The following is a 26,087-nucleotide window of genomic DNA, read 5'->3' on the forward strand; positions in this document are numbered from 1 at the left end:
TTGTTTGTTTCTTAAGAAAACGTGGAAAAATATTCCTAATTAAGGAAATGTCTTTTATGTAGGTATTTGTGATTTTGGAGGAAAAAGAGTAATTTTGTGATAAATTGGAGGCAAATTGGTGCCATTTGGTGGAATATTACTTCATTAGCCAATTATAGAGCTAGAAGGATGTCATTGCCAATTTGGATGGATTTTCTAGCTTAAATTGACTTGAGTTTAAGTGCATTTGAGCTAAATAAGTTTCCTTTAAATCATGTTTTAATTACTTAAGTTGTTTTTTTTTTCTTTGTGCTAATTAAAATTGTTTAAGTCTTGTAAAGAATTGCATTGAAGTTCAAAGAAGGGAGTAATAATAAGAAGTGGGTTTAAGGCATCTTTAGTATTTAGTTTTAGCTAAACTTTGAATAGAATTGATTGCTACTTTTCGTATAGCTTGCAAGTGCACAGATCTAGTAATAATAATGGAAGTATTTTAGTGTTATCTCCCAAGGGATTATAGATTGCAAATGTTAGGTTGTTCTTTAAGTACCAATGGTGAGATCTTAGAATCCTATATCTAAATAGATGAAAACTAGGGTTTGGTTGTAGATCTAAATAAATAGAAGATTGAAAAGGCAACGTAGGCTTGGATCTCACTTAACCAGTTCTCACTTGGTAAGCTAAAGACAAGAGCTAAAACAAGATTTAAAAGAAATAATTACAAACTTAAAAATAAAGAGAAATTGAGATTGCCAAAGGCTTGTAAAGACCCTGAAATAATGATTGCATTGAAAGAAAAGCAATAGGTGGAAAGAATTCATATGCCAAAACCTGTAAAGAAAAATAGGAATGCTTAAATCAAACTTGTAAAATAAATAGAATACTTTGTCAAAAATAAGAAAGTAAAACGATATTTGAAACTAGAATATGAAAGAAAAAATCTTGGAAAAGTACTTCTTTGATTGAAAGGAAATAATTTAAAAAACAAAAAAAATTGATTATTGGCAAATCTGTCACCTAAGCCAATAATTCAAACTAAAAAGAAAGAACTAAAGAACAAAAGAAAGAATTAAAGAATGAGATTAGGGATGATGGAATGGGTTGTATGGCCTCTCTATTTATAGTGAGGGATTTAGCCAATGGGGATGAATTTACAAGATTTTGATTGAAATTCAAGTACTAATGGATGAAAGCTATCTTGATATTCAAATGAGGCATATCAAATAGGATTCTTTCTTCTCAATAAGTTTTAGCTGAATGGGATGTCTAGGAAACAATCTTGGCCTTTGGTCAATGCTTGATGAAATCTTGATAAATCCTTTCCTTAGATTAACCTAAAATGAGTTTCAAGAGCAAAGATTTGAATTTCATCCAACTCTTGAAAAGATAAAGTCCTCCTTTAAGCAAAACTCTTTAATGCTAAGCTATAGTGTTATAGTCCATCTTAAACGCTTTTTGGCCGATTGCATCTAGTCTCCATATTGGTGAAAATTGCATAAAGTCCTTGAATTAGGTCTTTTTTGAATATGATAAGGATTGGAGAGTTCTTGAGCTTACAAACTAAGCTTCATCCTTTCTGGCATTTGAGTTGGCCGAATGGATAGAGTTCTTCTTGGATGAAAATAACTTTGGTCGATCATGTAAGAGTCATGATAGCTTAAAATTTTTCAAATATCACATGTGTGTATGATCTCCTCTTAGAAATGAGCTAGCCAAATTCATGTAGATTCCCTATGCAAGCCAAATTACTTTATGGCTAAGTAAATGAGTTATTCATGGATTAAATCTCTTTGGTCGCATACAAAGGAGAGTTCATTTGCAAATAATGCTCTTCTTTTATTGCTTGGTTGAAGGGATTGCAGCAATGAGATTTGGCCAACCTTTGGTCTTACGTGGTCAAATATGCCTTTGCTTGTGTGGATTGTATGTTTTCCTCATCTATAAGCTTGAAACCCTAAAAGTCACAAAATAGGCATTAAGGCACTAAAAATCAATCAAAATTTTAAATTTTGCACCTATTTTAACATGTAGAAACATTATATTTTTAAATGCTATCAGACTCCCACACTTAAATCTTTACTTATCTTTAAGCAAAAGCCTTAAATCAATAAAACTAAAAACCATTATACATACTCACAAAGTAAAAAATTACATAAAATTTCTATCATGCACTATTGCATAACACAAAGCTAACTATAAACATAGAGTTACAAGAAATTCCTTAAGAAAAAAGCTTCCAATATCTTAGGCTCTTTACACATATGCATCTACTCAATTTTTATTTCATGAATATAACTCAAGTAAAAAGAATGCAAAACACTTCATCACATTTCAATTCAAAGTAGACCAGACTTCACATGTTCACTTTGCATTTCCCTCTCTACTAATTTTAGACTTACCTACTTAACTCAAGATCAAAAGGTCTTTTAGGCTTGTAATGTAAAGCTTGGATTAAGGTAGGAAAAAGGAAATTTTGGCTCAAAACCTTAAGCTTACTTTCTTTGAAATTTCTTGGTCTTTGAAAAGTTGAGAGCTCTTTTTAAAACTTTGACTTTTGAGGCATCATATATTCTTCACGGCATCTCTATTTTTTTTTTGGAAAAATAATAGCCCTTTTTTATTTTATCAGGCTTTGCCTTTGTTTTTGCTATTTTCTTACTTTCATTCCTAGCTCCTCCCTTTCTTCAAAAATCATAATCATGTCCATAATACAAGTAAGAACAATTAGGTTAGGTAAATAAAAGAAAAGATAATAATAAAAGAAAAGGCTTATTGGCTTATTATGTGGCTAAATAAACAAAGAAAATAGAGTAATATAATGGCCTCAAAATAAAGGTACTAGGGATTCATCATTAAAGGTAGGCTTGAAAAAGGCTCAAATGGTCAAAAAAACTGCCATATCATCTCTTAAGTCAAATATAGTCTGGAATTTCACCTCAAGGGCTGAGTAGGTGAACTCTAGAGCACTTATTCATATCCTCAAATCTCATGCAAATCCACATTTCACAAACTTTCACAAAAATCATAGCATTTCATTAGAAGAGAATATAAACATATGCATAAAAATTTTATGCAAAGAAAAACATACTTGAGAATTCTTTTCAAATTCCAATATATCCATAATTAAACTTCATATCATACTTTAGTCAAGCTTGGAAAATATTTGCAAAATCAAATACGTGTGTATAATAATGAGATCCAATATGTCAATTTGGTTTAAAAGCAAACATGGGATCATAATTTTCAAAAACATTTAAGTTCAAAAAGCTTTCTTTTCCCCCATACTTAAATTGAACAATGTAAACAATAAGAGAAAAAGAAACACTCCCCAAATTTACTTAAGGTCGAATTTCCCTTTGTATGAGGCATCATCCTTACTTTACTTCATCCTTCAATAAAAAAAAAAAAAAAACTTAAACAAAAACATTAAAAACATACCTATCCTTAAAAAAAAAACATATACCATGAAAATAAGATTTGGGTTGCCTGTCAAACAGCGCCAGTTTTGGTCAAGCTTGAGCATCCCTATATCTATGGCTTATCTTGTCCCTTTAGAAAGGAATTTTCCTTGTTGCCTCCCCTTTTGTGGAATGACAAATAGAATTGGTCTAAAGAGGTTTACTAGCTTTCTTAGCAGGGATAACATACATAAAGCTTAAGTACTTTAAAGGGTTGACATGGTTGGAGCTAGAAGTTGCTAAATGGTTTTACATCATAAGGTCAAGAGGTTTATCTATTTGGTCAGACTCCCTAAGGGTTTCTTTTATCTTGATTGTATTTATGTCATCTTTATCTCTAAGCACACCATACCCTATAGTCACAAACTACAACTTCTTATTTTTAAATCTTAGGGTAAGGTTAAAGTTATAGATATCTATTAATACTTTGGTAGTCAATAAGAAAGATCTCCCTAATAGTAATGGAGTTTCATCATCCTTCATGTCTAGAACAGCAAAATCCATAGGGAAATCATATTTACTAACTTTTTCAAGCATATTTTTCAACCTTCCTTGTGGTAACTTAGTGGATTGATTAGCAAAATTAAGGTTGAACTTTACAGGCTTTAGCTCTCTATACCCTAACTACATAAAACTATTCAAATGCATTAGATTTATATTAGAGCCAATATCATAAAGAATATCATCAAATTTTAAATGTCCAATTTTGCAAGAAATAGTAAAACTCCCTAGATCTTTTTGCTTTATAGGTAAGAGTTGTTGAAGTTCAAGGTTGCAATCTTTAAAAAATGTGGCTTCCTTCAACTTTTTAAGCAGTTCTTTTTGAATAGGCCTTGGGGCAAGTGGTATTATGTTGAAACATTATTTATACATTCTGACAGTCATCTTTGGCCTTGGTTGCACTTTTTCTTAGACTTCCTCCTTTTAATCTTCTTTTTTTTCTTGTTGATCTTCTTCTTGGATTGGTCCTTTTTGAACTATTTCTTTAGGCTTGGGTTGAATGCTTTTAATATTGCTCTCTACTTGTAATAGCATTTGCTATTTTTTAGCAAACCTTTCAATGTATTCTTTAAGATCTTTTTCATATTCCATTTTACCATTTTTTCCTTAGGGTCATTCTCATATGGTTCAATGTTTTCAGGGGCTATTAGTGCCATGAGGTCAAAACCTTATAGAATTTCTCTTTCAAATCTTAGTAGTTTTTCATCTTCTAATATATCTTTATTTCCCATAAAATCTACTTTAAGTTATTTCACAAAACTAGAAAGGTTTACTATTATAGGTTCATCTATAAAAATCATCCTTTTCATTTGAATCCTTTATCCCATCATCTCTTAAAGAACGGATAGCATTACCTCTTTCCTTGCCATGTCTTTTGGAGTTGGCTTTAATATTGCTAGGCTAGGTACATCCAGGGCGATTGGCTATGGCTTGGGCTAGTTGACCTATTTGATTTTCAAGGTTCTTGATTGATGTAGCTTGGCTTTGGATGTTGGGATTGTTGGCTAGCATCAACTAGGTCAACATATCCTCAAAACTTAGTTTCTTTTCTTGGGGTGGGTTTTAAGTTGGTGGATTATGGCGGTAGTTATTATTTTAGTTGTTGGTGGGTTAGTGGTTTGATTGGTTCCAAGAAAATTTTAGGTGGTTTCACCTCCTAGGGTTGTAGGTATTACTATAGGGATTATGATTAGGCTTAGATTGTTGGATGTATTGGATGGATTCTATCTTGAATTAGCATCATTCACTAGAATGGGGTCCTTCACATATATCACATAACACAAAAAGGATTTGGATTGCATTCATATGGTTGGTTTGGGATTAGGCTCCTAAGATTTCTATCTTTGGTTAGGGCGGCTAACTAGGAATTGATAGAGGTGATAGCATCTATCTCATATAAACCAATAAACTTTTTACTTACCTTTCTCTCTATGCCCCACAGGTAGTTGTTAGTAGTTATCTCTTCAATTAGATTGTTTACTTCCTTAATAGTTTTGCTTATACTTGCCCTTCCAATAGCTGAGTCTAAAGTAGTTTTCATGGGTGGTGTGAGACCATTGTAAAAAATTTGTATTTGCAGCTATTTGGATATTCCATGATGTGGGCATTTCTTGAATAGATCTTTGAATTTTTCCCATGCATTATATAATGTTTCACCATCTGCTTGGAGAAATGTGGTGATCTCATTCCTTAGCTTTACTGCTTTGCTTGGTGGGAAAAACTTTGCCAGAAATTTTTGTATCGAATCATCCTATGTTATGATTGAGCTAGGTGGTAGTGATGTCAACCAATTCTTCATCTTATCCCTAAGAGAAAAAGAAAATAGTTAGTCTAATAGTTTCATCAAAAACACCATTATAGCAAAAAATATCACATAGTTCAAGAAAATTAGAAAGGTGAAGATTAGGATCATCGCTTGATATCCCTTTAAACTACATAGAAGTTTAGACCATTTGTACTATTGAAGGCTTGATCTCAAAGTTGTTTGCTTGAATAATTGGCCTTTTAATGGATGGTTGTAAACCTTTTGAATTGGGAACCTTATAGTCCCTTAAGGTTTTTTACCCTTCATTGTTTGCATTACCCATTAGTGTTGGTACATGAGGTATTGATTGCTCTTTTTTTTTTCTTAAAGTTTTTTCAATTTCTTGATTAATTGGAGCTAAGTCAATATTTTTTGATCTGTGCATGTAAATAAGAAAATATCAAACAAAAGAAAAATAAAAGTAAATAAAAGAAAAAAGGGATTATAAGAGTTTAAGAAATCCTTATTGATAATAAGAACACCACTATAATCTCTGGCAATGATGCTAAAAACTTGATTGTTGATTTTTGTATACCCTACAAGTGCATAGATCAAGTAATAATAATAGAAGTATTCTAGTATTATCTCCCAAAGGATTATAGATTGTAAATGTTGGGTTGTTCTTCAAGTACTAACGGTGAGATCTTAGAATCTTATATTTGAATAGATGAAAACTTGAGTTTGGTTGCAGACCTATAAATAGAAGATTGAAAAGGCAATGTAAACTTGGATCTCACTTAACCAGTTGTCACTTGGTAAGCTAAAGACAAGAGCCAAAACAAGATCTAAAATGAAATAATTACAAACTTAAAAACAAAGAGAAATTTAGATTGCTAAATACTTGTAAAGAACTTTAAATAATGATTGCATTGAAAGAAAAATAGTAGGTGGAAAGATTGTATATGCCAAAACTTGTAAAGAAAAATAGGAATGCTTGAATCAAACTTGTAAAATAAAAAGAATGCTTTACCAAAAGAAAGAAAGTAGAAACAATAATTAAGACTAGAATAATGAAAGAAAATATCTTGGAAAAATACTTCTTTAATTGAAAGGAAATAATTTAAAGAACAAAAACTTTGGTTATTGGCAAATCTGTCACCCAAGTCAATAACTCAAACTAAAAAGAAAAGAGCTAAAGAACTAAAAAACTAAAGAGAAAAAAAGAATGAGATGAGGGATGATATAGAGTGAATGGCCTCCCTATTTATAGTGAGGGATTCAGTCTAGGGGGATAAGTTTACAAGATTTTGATTTAAATTCAAATACTAATGGATGAAGGCTATCTTGATCTTCAAATGAGGCATGACTGAATAAGACTCTTTTTTCTTAAGAATGCTTGGTTGAATGGGATATCTAGGAAGCAATCTTGGCCTTTGATCAATGCTTGATGAAATCTTGATAAATCTTCTTATTAGGTTCAACTAAGATGAGTTTCAAGCACAATGATTTGAATTTCATCAACTCTTAAAGAGATAAAGTCTTTCTCCAAGCAAAATTCTTCAAAGCTAAGCCACAATGTCATGATACCTCTTAAACTCTCGTTGGCTGAATGTATCTAATCTCTATATTGGTGAAAATTGCATTAAGTCTTTCTTGAATTAGCTCTTGGCTAAATACATTAAGGATTGGAGAGTATTTGAGCTTATAAACTAAGCTTTATCCTTTTTTACATCTGACATGGCTGAATGGATAGAATTATTCTTGGATGAAAACACCTTTGGCTGATCATGCAAGAGTCCATGATAGCTTGAAATTCTTCAAATATCATAAGTGTGCTTGATCTCCTTTTGGAAATGAGCTAATCGAATGCATTTAGAGTCTTTATGAAAGCAAAATCCCTTCATGGCTAAGTAAAAGATTCACTCATGGATTAAATCTCTTTGGCCGCATACAAGCGAAAGTCCATGTGCAAATAAAACTCTTCTCTTGTTGTTTAGTTGAAGGGATTGCACCAACAAGGCTCAATTAGCCCTTCGTCTTGCATGGTTGAATATGCCTTTGCATGCATGGATTGCATGTTTTCCTCATCTATAAGCTTGAAACCTTAAAAATCACAAAATAGGCATTAAGGCACTAAAAATCAATCAAAATTTAAATTTTTGCACCCATTTTAACATGTAAAAACACTATATTTTTAAGTGCTATCAAGAAATTAAATGAATTGAGTTGCATTTTGGGGTCATTTCATTGGTTAAAATTACATTAGTTGGATCACCGAAGTTGAAGCTTAAAGAAATTGCAAAGTGAATACAAAGCTAGCCAAACATAAAATGGAGGATGTTGGTGGTGCAAGTGTAAACACAAGGAAAGGCCAATGGTTTCATGTTGACTTGTACATTCTAGAGCTCTTAATTGGTCAATTTGATGATACATTGGATCTAAGATACACATTTTCCACATGACTTAGAGAGAATATGATAAAAGGAGATGCACAACTGAGTTGGAAATATCTCACTCGAGTGGCATCCAAGGTGGCATTTAAAGGAAGTTCATTGGCTATTCTATATCTATGATTAGTTTATAAATATGGGTGAATTGGGCAGCAACTCTAACATTTTTTTTGCATTTTTCAAAATTTTTCTTTTTTTTGCATTTACATTTTCTCCCTAGATAGCTTTCTCGATTTTTTTAAAAGGTTGTTTAAGAGAATTTTCTTTACTTTTCTTATACATTTTCTATTCAAGCACTTTAAAATTTATGCAATTTGTGGTTCTTTTAATGTTTTTTTATAGTTTTACATGTAATTTAAGTCAGGTTTTTGCAATTTTACATTGAATCGTCAAATTTGTCTGGCTAATTTCATATACTGCCTACTTTCAATTTTTACATTTGATCATTATGATTTTCTTGTGCTTTTTCTTTGAAATTTGCATTGCATATTCTTCACTTGTTGAGCTATAAATCTGGAAAATTTATTCGCACTACATTTTCTAGAATAAATCTTGGAAGTCACAACTAATGTTCTTAGCAAATGAAGAGAAGCAATTGTTGAGTTGCTGTTTCGCTCTTCTTTAGCTAGCTAGATGGTGGTTTACTTCATTTTCTCTTTTTTTCCTTGTTAATTCTTAAGTTTGGATATTGATTTACCTTTGCTTGCCTTTAAATTGATGCATTTTCTTTATGATTTTTTTAGTTTGAATGTTGTTTACATCTACTTTTTGTTTTTGAGTGTTGATTTTGTTTTAAGTAATTAAGCTTGTTTTTAAGTGTTTTGAGTTGATTTCTTTTGTAAATTTTGAAATTTAATTACTAAAGCTTATATACTTAGTTCCTTTTTTTAAATTGAAGTCTAGATCTAGATTTTATTGTGATGAAAATTTGAATTTTGATTTCGATTTTAGTTTTATGTTTCTACATGCAGTTTTGGTTTCCTCTTATTTTCATGCATTTACCCCAATTTTATTTTAGATTTAGGTTTAATTCTTGTTCATTTACATGTCTTTTATTAATGTACGTAGATCTTAGTCTTTGTTGATTTATATTTGATGCATTTTTCTATTTGGTTTGCATGTTACCTTGCAAATGTATTTTTTGTTTTTAGTACATAGATTAGGTTATTTTGTAAATTGATTGGACTAAATATAGTTTGAGAATGTTAAACCTTGCTATTTAGACGTAGGTAAACCCCAAATCAATTCTCGAGGGAATGATAGTCAACTCATTACTCTTATTAGTTGAATGACTTGCGCATTTATAGTTTTTACTCGCAATCAGTTAAATTAAGTTACACTTAATATAATGAGTCAAATTATACGAAAGTTAAAAATAGAGAAATTGGTAAAGGCTTAATAACTATTACTGAATGTATGGCCATACCTTGGTACCTAATGTTGTTATGAGAAATTATATGAGATGACTCTTTCCTAAATGATCAATATTAATTTTTTATTAATGAATATTCTTTCAAAAATTCATTGATTTTGTTTTTCAAGAGAATATGCTTAAACAATCAAAATTATTGTGACTTTACATAAAATAATGTTGAGGTCCCATACCTTGAAGAAAAGTAAAAAATTTAGTTCTAGAACATACAATAAATTCTATGCAATATGAAAAAATTTGAAGATCTTTAGCAATCTTGAACCTTGTTTTAAGGTTAAGTAATCAATAATTAAAATGATAAGAGGCGATGTTTGTTTAGACCTTTGTTAAACACATTATCCCTGCTTGTTCAACAACTTTGACCCTTATAACAATTCTACTAATATTATATCTATTAAGAATCACTCTATGATGCACTTTGATTTTGAAAGAGGCAATTCACAAGCCAATGATTCCAAGGATAAAAGGCCTTATTTGGCACCTTACATCATATCACCCTCCACCATTGCACACACAAGATCTATTTGAAAACCCTTTACACCTATACATTAAAACTTGTCTTTCTTAAACCCATCATTCATCAAGCTTGAAAGCTTAATGATGTGTACATTTTCATAGCGTGTTGCATCTTAATCTTATCATTGACTAGATCTTTAAAAGAAATATTATGTAAAAACAAAATAAGTAAAAAAGAAACAAAAAGAGTTTTTCAAATTCAAAGAATTAATTATCTTTCTAAATGAGAAGTGTAACATACCATTTTTCATCTGCATAATGCATTATTTTTACCTTTTACAGCATTTTTTTAAGACTTTTTACTCAAATTGACCTTTTTTTTTTCCAATAGTCAATTTGACTTTACAACCCTTAAAAAGTCCTCCTTGAGGAATTACTTAGCCTTGTGAATCTTTTGCTAGTAGATTGATCAAGGACAAATGAGCATGTGATCCTTAACATTTAGGAACCCATGGAAAGAAAATAAGATTTTGAACCTTCAATATCAATTCTTTCTTAAGCCTTAGAAACACACATGTAAACCTTATTATGACCATGAGAAGAGTCCTTTTAGATAAATTGAAATTTCTTGATCTTACAAATCACTTATGGGGTAATAACAGATTACAAAAGAAACTTTCTTGGTAGAAAGGAAAAAACACAAAAAGTGAAAAAAAACTAGAAACATGCAAGGTTGAAAACATGAAAAGGTGGCTTAAGCAAAAGCTAAGCATGCTTACTAGGTGGACAACCCAAATGAGCCATCTAGGTAAAAGTTGGAGCAAAGATTTTGAATCATTAAGTATTGAATCATGGATTATTGAAATTTTCAACCATGAAATGGGCGCAAAAATTCACAATCATGAGAAAAGAGATGTGAAAGTCACAATGGTGAAAGACCAATTCGCATTTTCTCTTGAATTAAGACCAACATGGTTCTAAAGTAACAATTTTTAACATGAGCTTAATGTTGATCATCTTAGGAAAAAGAGTTTCATATCAAATGGTTTTTGAATACTTTGTTTAATACTAGAATGAAGCAAGGCCATTTTCTTCATTAATTGTTCTCATAAAATCTCTTTGACCAACCTTTTGCATATAGTCTTGAAAAATCTTGCTCACACTAATTGCTACTTTTTATAATGTCGATAAGTGCATAGATTGTAATAAAAATAGTAGTGAGTGAGTAGAGTATCATCCCACAAGGTTTATATAATTGAATTTTTAGGTGAAATCAAGTTCCAAAGTCAATTACTATACCTTATATCTAAACTAATGAGTAGATTGATTGATTTGAAAGTGATTGAAAATAATGAAAGAAAGTGTAAAGAAAGATTGTGCAGGACTAGATCTACTTATCCAATTATCACTTGGAAAGTATTTTGATTGTGGTCAAATAAATCTAAGTAAAAGAAATTAGAAAACTTTGGAAAGAAAGATTGATTAAGGCTAAAGGTTGTAAAAGCATAAAAGTAAAAATTTAATAATATGGCATATAATTGAAACTTAGAAAGAAAGATTGCCAAAACTTTAAAGACTTGCAAATAAGAATGTAAAACCAAAATTTGTAAAGCAAATAAAGCTTAAAGAAAGAATTTTGAAATAAAAGAATGCTTGTATTAAAGAAAAGATTTAAGAAAACAACTTAGTTATGGCTAATCTATCACCTTAACCAAACTAAAAAGAAAACTTTAAAAGAATAAAAAATTCTAAAGAAAATAAAAGAGAAAAGTGGTGAGGGATGATATGTGCAATGGGATGATGTTTTGAATATAAGAGAGCCTTTCTATTTATAATGGTGGATTTGGCTATAGTGGGATTAGGTTTACAAAGTCCAATTCCTATCTAAACTCTAATGGATTAAGTCTATCTTAATCTTGAAGAGGTTGGTTGAACATAAGATCTTGCACTTTAGGGAGCCTTGGCCAATTGAGACTTTCTTGGAATGATCTTGGACTTTTATGTGTTCTTGCATAATTGATCTTGTATTCATCAAGAAAGGTTTGACTAAACATCATTTATCAAGAGCATGTACTTGCATTGAATACAAACTCTTGAGATAAATCTTGCAAGAGTCCTTCTTCCATAATAAGTCTTTTAAAGGTGATCAAAGAGTCCTTGTCTTGTAAAACTCTCTTGGCTAAATATAATGAGGAATCTTTTTTCAAATATAAGTTTTCAATCTCCAATTGCCTGTAAAAGTCTTATAAATAGGATAACTGTATGTATGTTGGAGTTCTAGTTCCTTAATCTAAGTGAAATTAAGAAACCAAATACAAATAGGATTTGACTATTATTCTTCTAACATGGCTGAACAAGACAATGATTAGACTTGTCCTAATCTTGCATGTAATTTTGCATGGACTTACATGAAATTCATGTCCCAATATATAAAACCTAAAGATCAAGAAAACACACATTAAAATTCATTCAAATTTTAAAATTTTTAAACTAAAAAAGACTTATAAGATACTATATACTTTAATGCTATCACACCTCCACATTTAACTTTTTGCTTGTCCTCAATTAAAACTCTCAAATCAATAATACTAATAATCAAAACAAATGCACATAAAGTCAAAGTCTCACAAATTATCAATCATGCACTATAGCATAATACAAAGATAGTAACAAACATAGTTAAACAAGAAACTCATTCAAAAGTAAGTTTTCAAATATGCCATCACATATCAATTTAAATATAAAATACACTTCATATGTTTACTTTCCTCATTCCTTCTCCATTAATGTTAGACTTACATACTTGACTTAAGATTAAAAGATTTTTAAGGCTTGTAATGTAAGGCTTGGGTCTATGTAGGAAAATGAAAATTTAGGCTCATAATCCTTTCTGTTTATATCTTTGAATGTGCACTAAAGATTTGACTTTGAGAACTTTGAAACATTTTCAAGACTTGAGGATCTTTATTTTGGCATTATATATATATATTTTTTTTTTCATTGCCATTTTTGACTTTAGTGATTTTGGCTTTTATTTTTGCTTTTGCTTATTTTTTTCTTTTTGATTTCCTTGCTTTCCTCCCAAATGCAAAGAATTGTTCTCATGATTTGTCCAACTTGTGTATAAGCATTATTGGGTTGGTTAACAACAAAAGGAAGGATAAATTCAAAAAAAATGTTTGGGTTATTGATGTGGTTAAATAATAATAAAGAAAAAGAAATATATATTTATATATATCTATATCTATATAGAGGATTAAAATCAAAGGTACTAGGGATGCTTTATTAAATGTAGACTCAAATTGTCCAAAAAATGCTTAGATCATCTCCTGAATCAAAATACAGTCTAGAAATTCACCTCAAAAGTTGAGTAGGTAAATTCTAAAGTCACACTCATACTTCAAATTTTTATGCAACTTTATATCTTATGTGATTTCTAGAAAAACGAATGCATATCAAAGATCAATATCAAAATGCATAAAACATGACAAATTATATTGAACTGGAAAACATGCTAAGAAATCATCTCATGCTTTACTACAAATATAATTTTCCTCATATCATATAAGTCAATCTTGACTAACTCATGAAAACTCAACTAAGCTAGCACCATCATGATTATAGCATAGTAATTCAGTTTGAAAACAAAGCATATAAAAAAAAATTTTAAAAACAATTTTAGCTTAAAGGTATTTTTCCCCACACTTAATTTAAATAATATTTTAAACAAAACATTTAAAAAATAGTGAAAAAAAATACTCCTTATTTTTGCTTTCCTTTGTGGCCAAAACTATCATCATTCTTTAGGCATTTCTTTGCATCACTTCATACTACAAAAGCAATTCAAAAACAATAAAAAGATTAAAGCATACCTATCCTAAAAACAAATAACAAATAACAAAGAAAATCTAAAACTTGGGTTGCTTCCCAAGTAGCATTAGTTTTGGTCAAGCTTGACCATACCTAAAATTACTTCATTTTTTTAGAAGAGAGTTTTCATTGTTGCTTGTGCCTTTAACGTATCACATAAACAAACTTTGTTTTAGAAGGTGTACTTACTCTCCTAGCAAGTATCACATAACCTAAAATCAGTTTTACTATAGGGACATTTCGTTTAAGACTTGAAGGTTAAACCTTGGGGTTGCAAGAATTAGGGCATCATGGGTTGGCTAAGTGGTGTTGCGACTTTTGACTTGGATGTTGATGGGTTCAATTATGCTCCTTAACTTTAGGTTTCTCTTTAATTCTAGACATGACTTCTTCATCTTCATAATCTCTAAGGATACCTTATCTAGTTTTGAAGGAAAGCTTCTTATCTTTAAATTTTAAAGTGATCTCATAATTGTGTACATCAATCAAGGTTCTAGAAGGTCATGAGAAATGGTCTACATAGCAAAATGGGGCCTTCACTATCTTTTATATGTAAGACAACAAAATCAGTAAGAAAAATGTACCTACCCACTTTTACAATAACATTTTCCAACATTCATTGGGGTTTTTTTATAGACCTGTCAGTGAATTTAATGCTGAATGTTGGTGATTTCAAAGCACCAACTCCTAACTACATAAAAATATTCATAGGCATCAGATTGATACTTGACCTTAAATCATAAAAGGCTTCTTCAAAATATAAACTACCAATGGAACAAGGGATAAAGAAACTCCTTAGATCATCTTACTTTTTTGGAAAAGTTTGTTGAAGTATAGGATTACACTTTTCAGCAAGTGTAACTATTTTTATCTCCTTAAATAGCTCTTTCTAGTTTGGCTTTGGTGTTGATTGTGCTACTTCAAATGTCTCCCTTTGGGTTGACATCCTTGAGGTCATTTTTACTCTTTTCATTTCTCAATCCTCATGTTGTATATCCTCTTCTAGCATTTTCTCTTCAACAGGTTGTATACTTTCAAGAAGTGCTCTTCCAACTTGAATAAGCACTTCATCCTCCATTATTAATTCTCCTCTATGTAATCCTCCTTTGGATGTTCTTCTTGATTGTACTTTTTAGGGTCCTCCTCTATCTTATAACTTCTATCCATATTCTCATTCGGCTCAACATTTTTATGAGCTTTTAGAGCCATATGATTAAAACTAGTTAAAATGTTCCTACCAAATTATAATAACTTCTCATCCTTTGTTGTTGAGTTTTCAATGTAATCCACCTCTAGTTACTTCACAAAGCTTTGTAAATTCACCACTATTGGCTCATCTATAAAATCATGATCATCATAAAAATAATATATAACTTTTTCACTAAAGAATATAAGGCATTGCATGCTTCTTTACCTTATTTCTTTAGGTTAGATTTAGTACTGTTGGGCAAGGCTCTTAAGGGTCAATGGGCTATAGCATGAGCTAGTTGACCTATTTGGGTTTTAAGGTTTTCAATTGATGTAGCTTGGCTTTGAATGATGGCATTGTTGGATTGCATCAATTGGGCCAACATTTCTTCAAAGCTTATTTTCTTTTCTTTGGGTGGATTGTTTGGTGATGGACAAAAATTTGAATTTTAGTTAGTGATTTAATGGTTAGGGTGGTTTTGATTCTAAGAAAAGTTTAGGTGATTCATCCAGCCTAGGTTGTATGTGTTATTATATAGGTTATAAGTAGGCTTGGATTGTTGGGAATATTGGTTCATTTCTATCCTAAATGGGCATTTACCTGTGGCCTATGGTCTTTTAGAAATTTGACAAGTAATGAAAGGGCTATGGATAGCATAAACATGGACAGTTTGGGATAGGATTCCTATGGCATCTATTTTCTTTATCAAGCTAGACAATTGTGATATGATAGATGTGAGAGTGTCAAGTTCGTCAACACCAACAACTTTTTATGCACCTTTCTTTTCATACCCCATTGGTAGTTGTTTAACACCATTTTCTCTAGCAACTCATGTGCCTCTTCAATGGTTTTACTCATTATGGCTCTTCCAACATTGATTCAAATGTAGTTCTCATTGATGTTGTCAATCCATTATAAAAGTATAAATTTGCAACCATTGTGGGAAACCATGGTGTGGACACTTTGTCAACAACTCTTTACAACTCTCCCATGTATCATATAGATTTTCACCATCAAATTGTATGAATGTTATGATTTCATTCCTCATTTTAGCTATCTTGGTAGCTAGGAAAAATTTTGCGTGGAACTTTTGTACTAAGTCATCCCATGTTGTTATTGAACCAAATGGTAAAGATGTTAACCAACTCTTTGCCTAGTCTTTGAGAGAAAAAAGAAAAAATCTTAGTTGAATTGCATAATTAGAAACACCATTATATTTAAAAATATCACACAATTCTAATAAGTTAGATAAATGAAGATTTGGATCATTGCTTGGTAACCTTCCAAACTGTACAGAAATTCAAACCATTTGAATAATTGAAGGCTTTATTTCAAAATTTTTTGCTTAGATTGCCAATCTTCTTATGGATGGTTAAAATTCATCAGCATTAGAAATAATATAGCCCCTCAATGTACTATGACCCTAATTGTTTGCATTTGCCATTGGGCTAGTGTTGGTTGTGTTGTTTGCTCTCTTTTCAAATACTTAAAAGTTCTTTCCATTTCCTTGTCAAGTGGAGCTAGGTCAACATTTCTATGTCTGCATATACAAATAAAAAAAAGATCAAAATAGTTTTAAACAAATAAAAGAAAAGTGTTTAGATTACAAGAGAGTACAAAATCCTTATTAATATTGATTTAAACAGTGATATAATCCCCAACAACAATGCTAAAAGCTTGATTGCTACTTTTTGTAATGCCTGTAAGTGTATAAATCATAATCAAGTAATAGTAGTGAGTGAGTAGAGTATTATCCATAAGGATTACATAATTGAATTGTTAGGTGAAATCAAGTACCAAAGGTGATCAACTATTGGCCTCTTATGAAAACTAATGAAAAAGATTGATTGATTTGAAAGCAATTGAAAATAATGAAAGAAAGTGTAAAAAAAGATTATGTAGGCCTATATCTACTTATCTAATAGTCACTTGGAAAGTATTTTGATTATGGTTGAATAGATATAGTAAAATAAAGATTAGAAAGCTTTGGAAAGAAAGATTGATTAAGGCCGAAGGTTGTAAAGCATAAAAGAAAGCTTTGAACTATATGGCATATAATTGAATAGCTTGAATGGAAAAGAAAGAATGATTGCCGAAACTTTGAAGACCTGTAAACAATAATGTAAAACCAATTATAAAGGAAATAATGCTTAAAAAAAGAATTTTGAAATAAAAGAATGCTTGTACTGAAGAAAAGATTTAAGAAAACAAGTTAGTTATGGTTAATCTATCACCTTAGCCAAACTAAATAGAAAACTTTAAAAGAAATCGAAACCACTAAAAAAGAGATAAGAGAATGGCGAGGGATAATATGTGGAATAGGATGATGTTTTAAATATAAGAAAGCCTCTTTATTTATAATGGTAGGTTTGGCTATAATAGGATTAGGTTTACAAAGTCCAATTCCAATCTACACTCTAATGGATTAATTCTATCTTGATCTTGATGAGGTTGGACAAACATGGGATTTTGCACTTTAGAAAGCCTTGGCCAATTGGGAGTTTCTTAGAATGATCTTAGACATTCATGTGTTCTTGCATATTTGATCTTGCAATCATGAAGAGAGGTTAAGCTAAACATGGTTATCAAAACCATGTAGATGCATTGAATTCAAACTCTTGAAATACATCTTGCAAGAGTCCTTCTTCTATAATAAGTCTTTTATAGGTGATCAAAGAGTCCTTATCTTGTAAAATTTCTCTTGGCTAAATATAATGAAGAATCCTTCTTCAAAAATAAGTTTTTAATCTTCAATTGCATGTAAGAGTCTTCTTGTAAATAAGATAACCGAATGTATGTAAGAGTTCTAGTGCCAGTAGGATTCTTTAATCCAAGTGAAATTAAGAAACCAAATACAAATGGGATTTGACTATTCTTCTTCTAACATAGCCGAACAAGACAATGATCAAACTTATCTTAATCTTGCATTCTTGCATGTAATTTTGTAGGATTTGCATGAAATTAACTTCTAATACATAAAACCTAAAGGTCAAGAAAACACACACTAAAGGCACCAAATTCACTCAAATCTAAAAAATTTTGAACTAAAAAGTACTTGTAAAACATTATATATTTTAGTGCTATCAAACACCAAACCATTGCATAGATGAAAGTTAAGTAAAACTTCAAAAGAAAATCATTAACGAAATTGTCTCCCAATAGTCATTTCCATCAACACATCATTTTCCATTAAACCAACTTTAAGCAATCTTTTTCTACCATAAGGAATCATGACTTGAATGCATCAATTTTTTGTCTAGAAAATTTATTCAATTTTTTCTAGTGCAAGCATCATTAGTTTAGACCAAACTCTTTTGCAATGCATCATTTTTTGGGAATTGATCATACAAGTACAATATAAATGCAACAAAATTTTAAAATTTTCAATTTCTTAAAACTATGGATCACATTGATAAGAACTAATACAAACATATATGGTTAATTGGCAAAGATATATTTGACTTACTTTTCTTTTGTGATGATGTCAATATTTCCATGAACCTTAAGCTTGGTTGTAGCAAACTAACACTTATCTAACTATCTACCTCTAACAATAATCCATACGAATAATGAAGAAAGAACTATCTCAAAGGATGAAAGATGTCTAGTAGAATTCTATGCCAGTAGAATATTGTTTACCCTCTTTTATGTTTTCTCTTAATTTGTATTAACACAAGAGATAGAAGTATAATTGTCCTAATACCAATTGCACACACAGAGGAGGCTACTAAGGAACTTTAAATAACGAAAGAATATTCATCAAAGTCTCATACTGGTAGTGTTACAATTGTCAAATTCTATTATAAATAGAATTATCTCCAGGCCAAATTTTATTCTTAATAAAAATCTTTTTACCAAGTCTCATTCTCAATAGGATTTTATTTTAGAATGTTGGAAATTGATACAATAAAAGTTTAAAGCATCATTGACATTGATGATTAGGAAAATGTCATTTGCATAAGAAATTAATGACATTTGCTTCAATCTTTTTCACAATTTGAATCCACAAACAATGCATCTTCAGTTTGAAAATCTTTTTACAAAACATCCTTTACTTGAATGTTTGAGTCATATAGTTGTTCGAAGATGCATAAAGGTAGAGCAATGTGCTAGCCATAAAGACTAAAAAGAGGTTCTTCACTATAATTCTCACTTGGTTCATCTCAAACTATCTAGTTATCATCAAGGTAACTTTGGTTTTTTTAACTAGGTTAAGAATTCAACAAAATTTTCATCAAGTTTTTTTAAGTGATTTTAAGGTCATGGATGTAGATGACAAGCTATGTGTTGTAAGAGTATTGTCAAACAAAGGCTTGGGTCATTTCTTCCCAATATTTGGTGATGGCGATTGGTTGGCTATGAAACCAATTAGAGGTGGCTTTGGTTAAGGTCATGGGAAAGGAAATTATGAGTTGGGGAGTGGTTAAGCCTGTAAGTTGGAGCAAGGTTACAAATTATCTTTATTGGACTTTTGGATCACCAATGCCGTCAAACATGTCTGAGGTTGGAATTTTGAAAAATGAAGGGGGGAAGGACTTAGGTTTAAAGCTGAGCTTATTCATATTAAAAAAATTTAACTTTTAGTTTAGGGGGTTTTCTTCATGAAAGCACTGATTTTCTTGATTCCTTACATGGTGAGGATATCATCTTAGAACATGTTTGTGATACTTGGGTACTACATGTTGGTGTTTGTTAAAGAACAAGTTCATGGAACATGACCCATTATTAGAGTTTCATTTGGTATTTCACTCAAATGTTGATGGAATATACTTTCATGTGTCAATACTGTAAATAATCCTTTGACTTGTGATACCAGGTTACTTTATATGTGAATTATCATGCTTTGATTTCATTTTTATAGGTTAGGGTGCTTGATGCCTAAAAAAGATGCTTTTGGCTATGGCATGAAACATGTGAAAGTGGATGAGTGATCCAAAAAGCATTCATCACCCAAAGTGGTATAGATGGGACATATCTTTTTTATTCTTGCTTATACTAACTAAAAAGTCCTTGGCCAAGGGAATTAAGCTAAAAGGTTAATATAAAAGTAGCATGACTAATATATAAAAAGATTATAAGGTAGTCATTGTACCATGGTTTCTATCTTTCTATGATATATGATGCAAGAATCTAATTATATTGACATACTATACACTAAAAGATTAGTCAAACTATCTTGACTTTCTTAACATTTTGGTAGTCATGATGCATTACTAAATAATGCTTTAGATCTATAAATATAAAAAGAATTCATGATTGAATTATTTTATATTTACTGCTAACTTATTGGGAGCCTAATAGGTCAAATACAATGAGGTGACGTGATAATTAAAACATGACTGAGTGTTATGGAATTGTGAATTGCATAAAAAAGACTTAATTAAATTGTTTAATTAAGTAAAAGGTCAAAAGTATATTTTTGCAAAATAAGGCACTTAATCTATGTAGATACCTAATTTTGTCCGAGCAAAATTGGATCATTTGTGAAGTGCTTTAAATCTTGAACCTATCCAAATCTAACATTTTTTTAATTTTTACAAGTTTTTAAAATCGAAATTTGAACTAATTGGACCAAATGCCCCAAAGTCAACTTTGGTAAAATTTGGTCAAAAATGGATAGAACCTGGGTTAACCCTTTAAATTAATAACTTAATTGGAATTTATGTGGTTTAAAATTGAAATTTATGATTTTTAAAGCACTAAAAAGTTTGGTTGCACTCTTAGAAGTGTAAAATTATCGAAATGCTCTTAGAGGTATTTTCATAATTTGACCTTCTCAAAGTTGGATTTTCGTGAAAATTTTTAGATTATAATTGAATATATTTTCATAGTTTTTTATACATTGAAAATTCAAATCACACCTCATGAAATGTGAAATTACCAAAATGCCATTTACGAATATTTTTGTAATTTGACCTTTTAAAGTTCAAAATTTTTTAAAACACTTTAGATCATGATTTGATATTATTTGATGATTTTTAAAATTTTAAAAACCTTGATCGCACCTTGAAAGGTGTGAAATTACCATGATACACCTTAGAGGTAATTTCGTAATTTGATATTCTCAAGATTAATTTTTTAAAAAATTTTTTAGATCTTTTTTTTTATAATATTTGATGATTTTTGGTGTATTCAAAACTATAGCAGTACCTTGAGAGGTGTGAAATTATCCAAATACCTTTTAGGGGTAATTTTGTAATTTGACCTTCCCGAGGTTGGATTTTCACAAAAATTTTCAAATGTTAATTTCATAATATTTCATGATTTTTAATACTTCAAAATCTTAAAAATGAACACAAGAACATTGATTTCTAATAAAATAACCTAAAGACCAAAAACTTTGTATAGGGGCAAAATGATTTTTTCACTTAGTTTTAATAATTATAAAAATCCAACATTTGCAGTAAACAATCTAGACCATTGGATAACATTAGAAATGTTGATCTAATGGCTAAAGTTGGCTTCTTAAAACCAAAAACAAAGGTAAATTTTAGACCCTTGAATGAGTTTATGATCCTAAGGCCAAGATTCAATTTTTAAGAGATATTTCTCCACCATTTTCACCAAGAGGGTCATGTTTTCTACATATTGAGAGCTTAGAGAGGGCTGTGAAAAAACAAGGAGAAAACCAAAGAAAAACATATGAAAAGAAAATAAGAAAGTGAAGGAAAGGAAAAAGATTGAAGAATGCTTGGAGTAGGTAGAATTCATGTTTTCTCTTCTTGCATTTCATCATTTCCATAACATTTTCATATTGATTTTCTATTTTATTTTCTACTTTCTTGAAAAATTTGTAGTTCCCTCATCCTTGTTTTTTAAATTCAAACTTGGTTTAAAGTTCATCCAACTAAGCCATAGTTGAGAATGAAATCATAAAATCGAGTAACAAAGAACACATCCACTAATCAAGAATTCTCCCACTATGACTGAAGCTCCTTTTGGCTTGCTTTTAATGTTGTTTTCCTTTAAATCTTGTATATGGAAGCTTTGATTGTTGTTTTATGTGTTTAATGTACATTTGATGTTGGTTTTAATAAATTGTGTAATGTTTGGCTTGTGTTCATATTTTCGTGGTATTTCTGAATGTATTTGTTTATCACATGTTTGTCAAATGTCTTCACATAATTAGAAAGTTATACTAGAATGGTTTGTGAAGGTTTCATATATATTTTACTTGGATGAGATGATGACCATTTATGGAGGTGTCATAGAAACTTTTGGCCAAGGGGTGTATTCATGTTAACCAAATCTTAATTCTTCATTTGGTAGCTAATTTGGCTTTGATTATGTATTTGATTATGTTTTTGTTATGATTTTCATGTTTTTAAGGTTGTTGAATCAAATTTACAATGAAAAAAAATGGTGTTTAATGTTTAGTTTAATTTTTTTTTTTATGTTTATTTGGTTGGATTTTTAAAGAACAAAATGGTGGAACATTCAAACCAATTTCAAAAGTTTGTTATGTTTGATCCATTTTTCTCTTGAATTTTCATACAAAACTTGTTTGTAATTTAGTTTTGTAAATGTATAGGTTTGTAATTATTTTGTTCTCGTGTCATGCTTTTGTCACATGCATCATTAATGGCATTTTTGTAATTTATAATTGTCACATGTATAATTCCATGAAGCCCCAAATTCCCATGAAACCATAAATTTAAAATCCTAAACTCAAAACTGGAAACCTAAACCCTAAACCCTAACCCTAAACCCTAAACCCTAACCCTAAACCCCAAACCCCAAACCCAAACCCCAAAACTAGCCCTCAAACCCTAAAATTAATCATGCATTTGCATTTTATTTTTCCTTATTGTTACATACCTTCTTAAATTGTCATGCATTTATACCTTGTCATTCATATCATGCATTCATCATATATTTTGTTCATGCATATCATGTATTTGTTTTCAAAAATATTTTTTTAAAGAAAAATTATTTTTAAATAAGAAAATATCTCAATTAAATATAGTTATTGAGATTTAACCTAACTATAGGGGGCTTTTCATTAGTATTTATGCAATGTGTTATCTTGGTTTTAGTGAAAAATTTTAAAAACCTTTAAATTAGAAATATTTTTTATGCACTATCTAATTATAAGATAGTTAAAGAGGTGTTTCGATATTTAAAAAGTTTTCAGCTTGATCCAAAACAAAAAAAAAAGAGTTTTGTTTTTAAATTTTGATTTGTTTTGTTTTACAAAAAGGAATAATTTTAAGCATTAAAAAAATAAGATTGTTTTTATCAAAATTAAAGGATAACATGCAATCAATTAGTACCATCTTCGACAGGCACTGTAAAGGTGCTAATCAGTCCACACACATAATTGACTCATTAACTTAAACTCTAATTTCGTAGACCACAAATTTGTTCTTTCTACAAACCTTTAAACCCATTTTAAATGTTTTATTAAAAAAATAAAATTTTTTGGTGGCCAATTACACCTTAAAAAAGATTAGTGGCAACTCCTTATTTTGTTTTTATCAAAAATATTTTTAGCTCCCATTTTTCAAATTTCCCCATTCATCTGGCTTTAAGGGCACCCACCCTCAGGTCCTAAGATGTTGTAATAGCTTGGTGACTCCACTGGTGTCACATTTTTTAGAGTCAAGCCAAATACTGATTGTATGTTATCCTTAATCTTGGTTTAATTGTTTTAATTAGTGTTTAATCTTAATTCATTAATTCTTATTGTTTCATTTTTTTTAAAAGGTAGAAATTTTGAAAAAATAAAAAAAATAAAAAAATAAAGAAATGAAAAAAATGTTTTGATTTTAATTTTCTTGTTTTCCTAAAAAAATGAAAAAAATAAAAAAATAACAAAATGCAAAAAAAGAGAAGTGTGTATGTTTTACATTTCATGCATATTTTATTTATGTAATTTCATGCATGTTTTATTTATGTCATTTATTATATATTGTTGTTCTTTATTTTGTTCTTAATATTTGTGGGGCATTTAGGATAGGGGTAGTTTCTAGGAAATTGTGAAAGATTTGTGTGTTCTTTCACATACTCTCGCATCTACATTACATGTTCACTTTAATTTGTTCTTAATATTTGTGGGGCATATAGGATAGGGTTAGTTTTTATGAAATAGTTAAAGGTTTGTGTGTTCCTTCACACATACTAACATCTATATTACATGCATAAGCTTTATACCTAGGCTCTAACCTTATTTAGGAGGAAGTAAAGTAGCTATTTCCTCATGGAAAGATTTTCTTGGTAGGTGTAAACCTTCGTAATGACTAGTGAAACACTCCTACTTAGATTGAACTTTTTCGCTCGTAACCTGTAATAGGTGAGAATTTGGGTGTCACACTAGTCTATGATGAACAATGATATGAGGAACAATTTGAAAACCTTTAAACGTGTCAATTCCTGACCCAACATACAATAAGCTTTAGGGAGCCAGCCTTAGGTAGAGCCATGCTAAACCTTTTTCATAGAAATTACCCTGGTTAGATCACATGAAGGAACACATTTTACCTTCATAATTTTCATTTTGATATTAATTTGATAATTTTGCATTTGTTGCTTTGAATAAAAAACATAGGAAATCATTAGAAATGACAACAAAAAAAAACGTTTAACAAATTAAAAATATAAAAAAATAAAAATCACTAAAAAAAAATAAAAGAAATTCCTTGTTAATTTATCTTTTTGCATTGCATTCTTTTAGTGTTTTCTATGTTTTTCATGTTTTCTTTGTTTGTTGTTTACTGCATACGTCATTTTTTAAAATAAAACATCAAGGATATACATTCCAGATAATTTGTTGATAGAGGTTTTCATGGCATCTCAAGAGTTTCAAGTAGGGTCTTTGGCAAGCAAGTTGTTTTATGAAATGAATGATAAGTTAGAAAACGTGTAACAGATAGAAGGGGACTATTTGACAGATGGGTATGTTTTCAAATTGCCAGAGTTGGTTTATTTGTATTTAAGAAGAAATGGCATGATAGGTTTAGAGGGTATTTGGAATCAATGGGACTTACAAAGAAAGACAGCCTTTATAGCCAAATATGCAAACAAAAAGGAATTAAGTAAGACCTAAAAGGAGAATAAAGAATTGAAGGAACATTTGAGATATGAAAAGAAGAGCTGTTTGGATACTCAAGGGGAAAAAGATACACATGGAATAAAAATCAAGGCCATAACGATGTAATTGCTCTAAAACAAGGATTACATTGCTTGCCTTCCCAGAGAATGGAAAGAAAAGAAAATTGAATGAAAACATGTGTGCAACCAAGAGGTAAAAGCCCACAAATATTGGAAGACTGAAAGTCAGAAGAGATAGATGTATATTGACCACTTTAGTACTCAAATTTGAAAAGCAATTAGGTAGGTTGAGGTGATGATGGAAAAGGTAAAAACTTTGAGGTAGAAGGTCATCCCTACTAGCAATTATAGTCAACTTCTTTAGATTTTTTGGAGGAAGTAATAGGATAATACGAGTAAGATCAGTATTTTTATGGCCCTTGTTATAGGACAGTTAACAACGTGTAAAACTAAATTGTTGGAATGAATGATAACTTATGTTGATTTAAATTATCTTGAAATGAATATTCTTGCTTATATTTAATAGTATGCTTCAAGGTGCTCATAAAAAAAAATGATGATAGTAAGTATGCTTTCATCAAATTTTTGAGGTGGAATGAATGTCTTTTAATAACCTCGCCTAAATCTAGAAGTAATTTAAGCACCTTTTCAATAATAATAATAAAATTGAATTGTATACTGTAGACACCTAATTATGTTTGGTTACTTTGTAATATGGGTTTGTTCTTGCAATTGGGCCCAATCTTTGTTTTTCAAGCCCTATATATGACCCACTTCTAAATGTTCCATACAAGACTCAAAATCGCCCGACGAAAGGCCCAATTGTAAAGGCCCATTAATGGCTATAATAACAATAATAAATATATAAGTGTATAAAATTATAAATTTAAAATTGAAATTGAAAAATTGGAAAATAAATAAAAAAAAAAGAAACCAAATAAACAAATAAAAACTTAAA

General features: G+C 30.1%; 2 non-coding genes across 2 annotated transcripts; both read left to right on the plus strand.

Moving 5' to 3' along the window:
• Window positions 1–5,527: 5,527 nt before the first annotated feature.
• Window positions 5,528–5,634, plus strand: LOC149518450 (small nucleolar RNA R71). The gene has a single exon (XR_016343382.1). It is a non-coding gene; the product is annotated as a small nucleolar RNA R71 (small nucleolar RNA).
• Window positions 5,635–16,023: 10,389 nt separating this feature from the next.
• Window positions 16,024–16,130, plus strand: LOC149518451 (small nucleolar RNA R71). Its single transcript, XR_016343386.1, has one exon. It is a non-coding gene; the product is annotated as a small nucleolar RNA R71 (small nucleolar RNA).
• Window positions 16,131–26,087: the final 9,957 nt, after the last annotated feature.

This window comes from Durio zibethinus, chromosome 6, assembly GCF_047325235.1.
Source record: "Durio zibethinus cultivar Kanyao isolate XHJ-2024 chromosome 6, ASM4732523v1, whole genome shotgun sequence".
Classification (NCBI taxonomy): domain Eukaryota; kingdom Viridiplantae; phylum Streptophyta; class Magnoliopsida; order Malvales; family Malvaceae; genus Durio; species Durio zibethinus.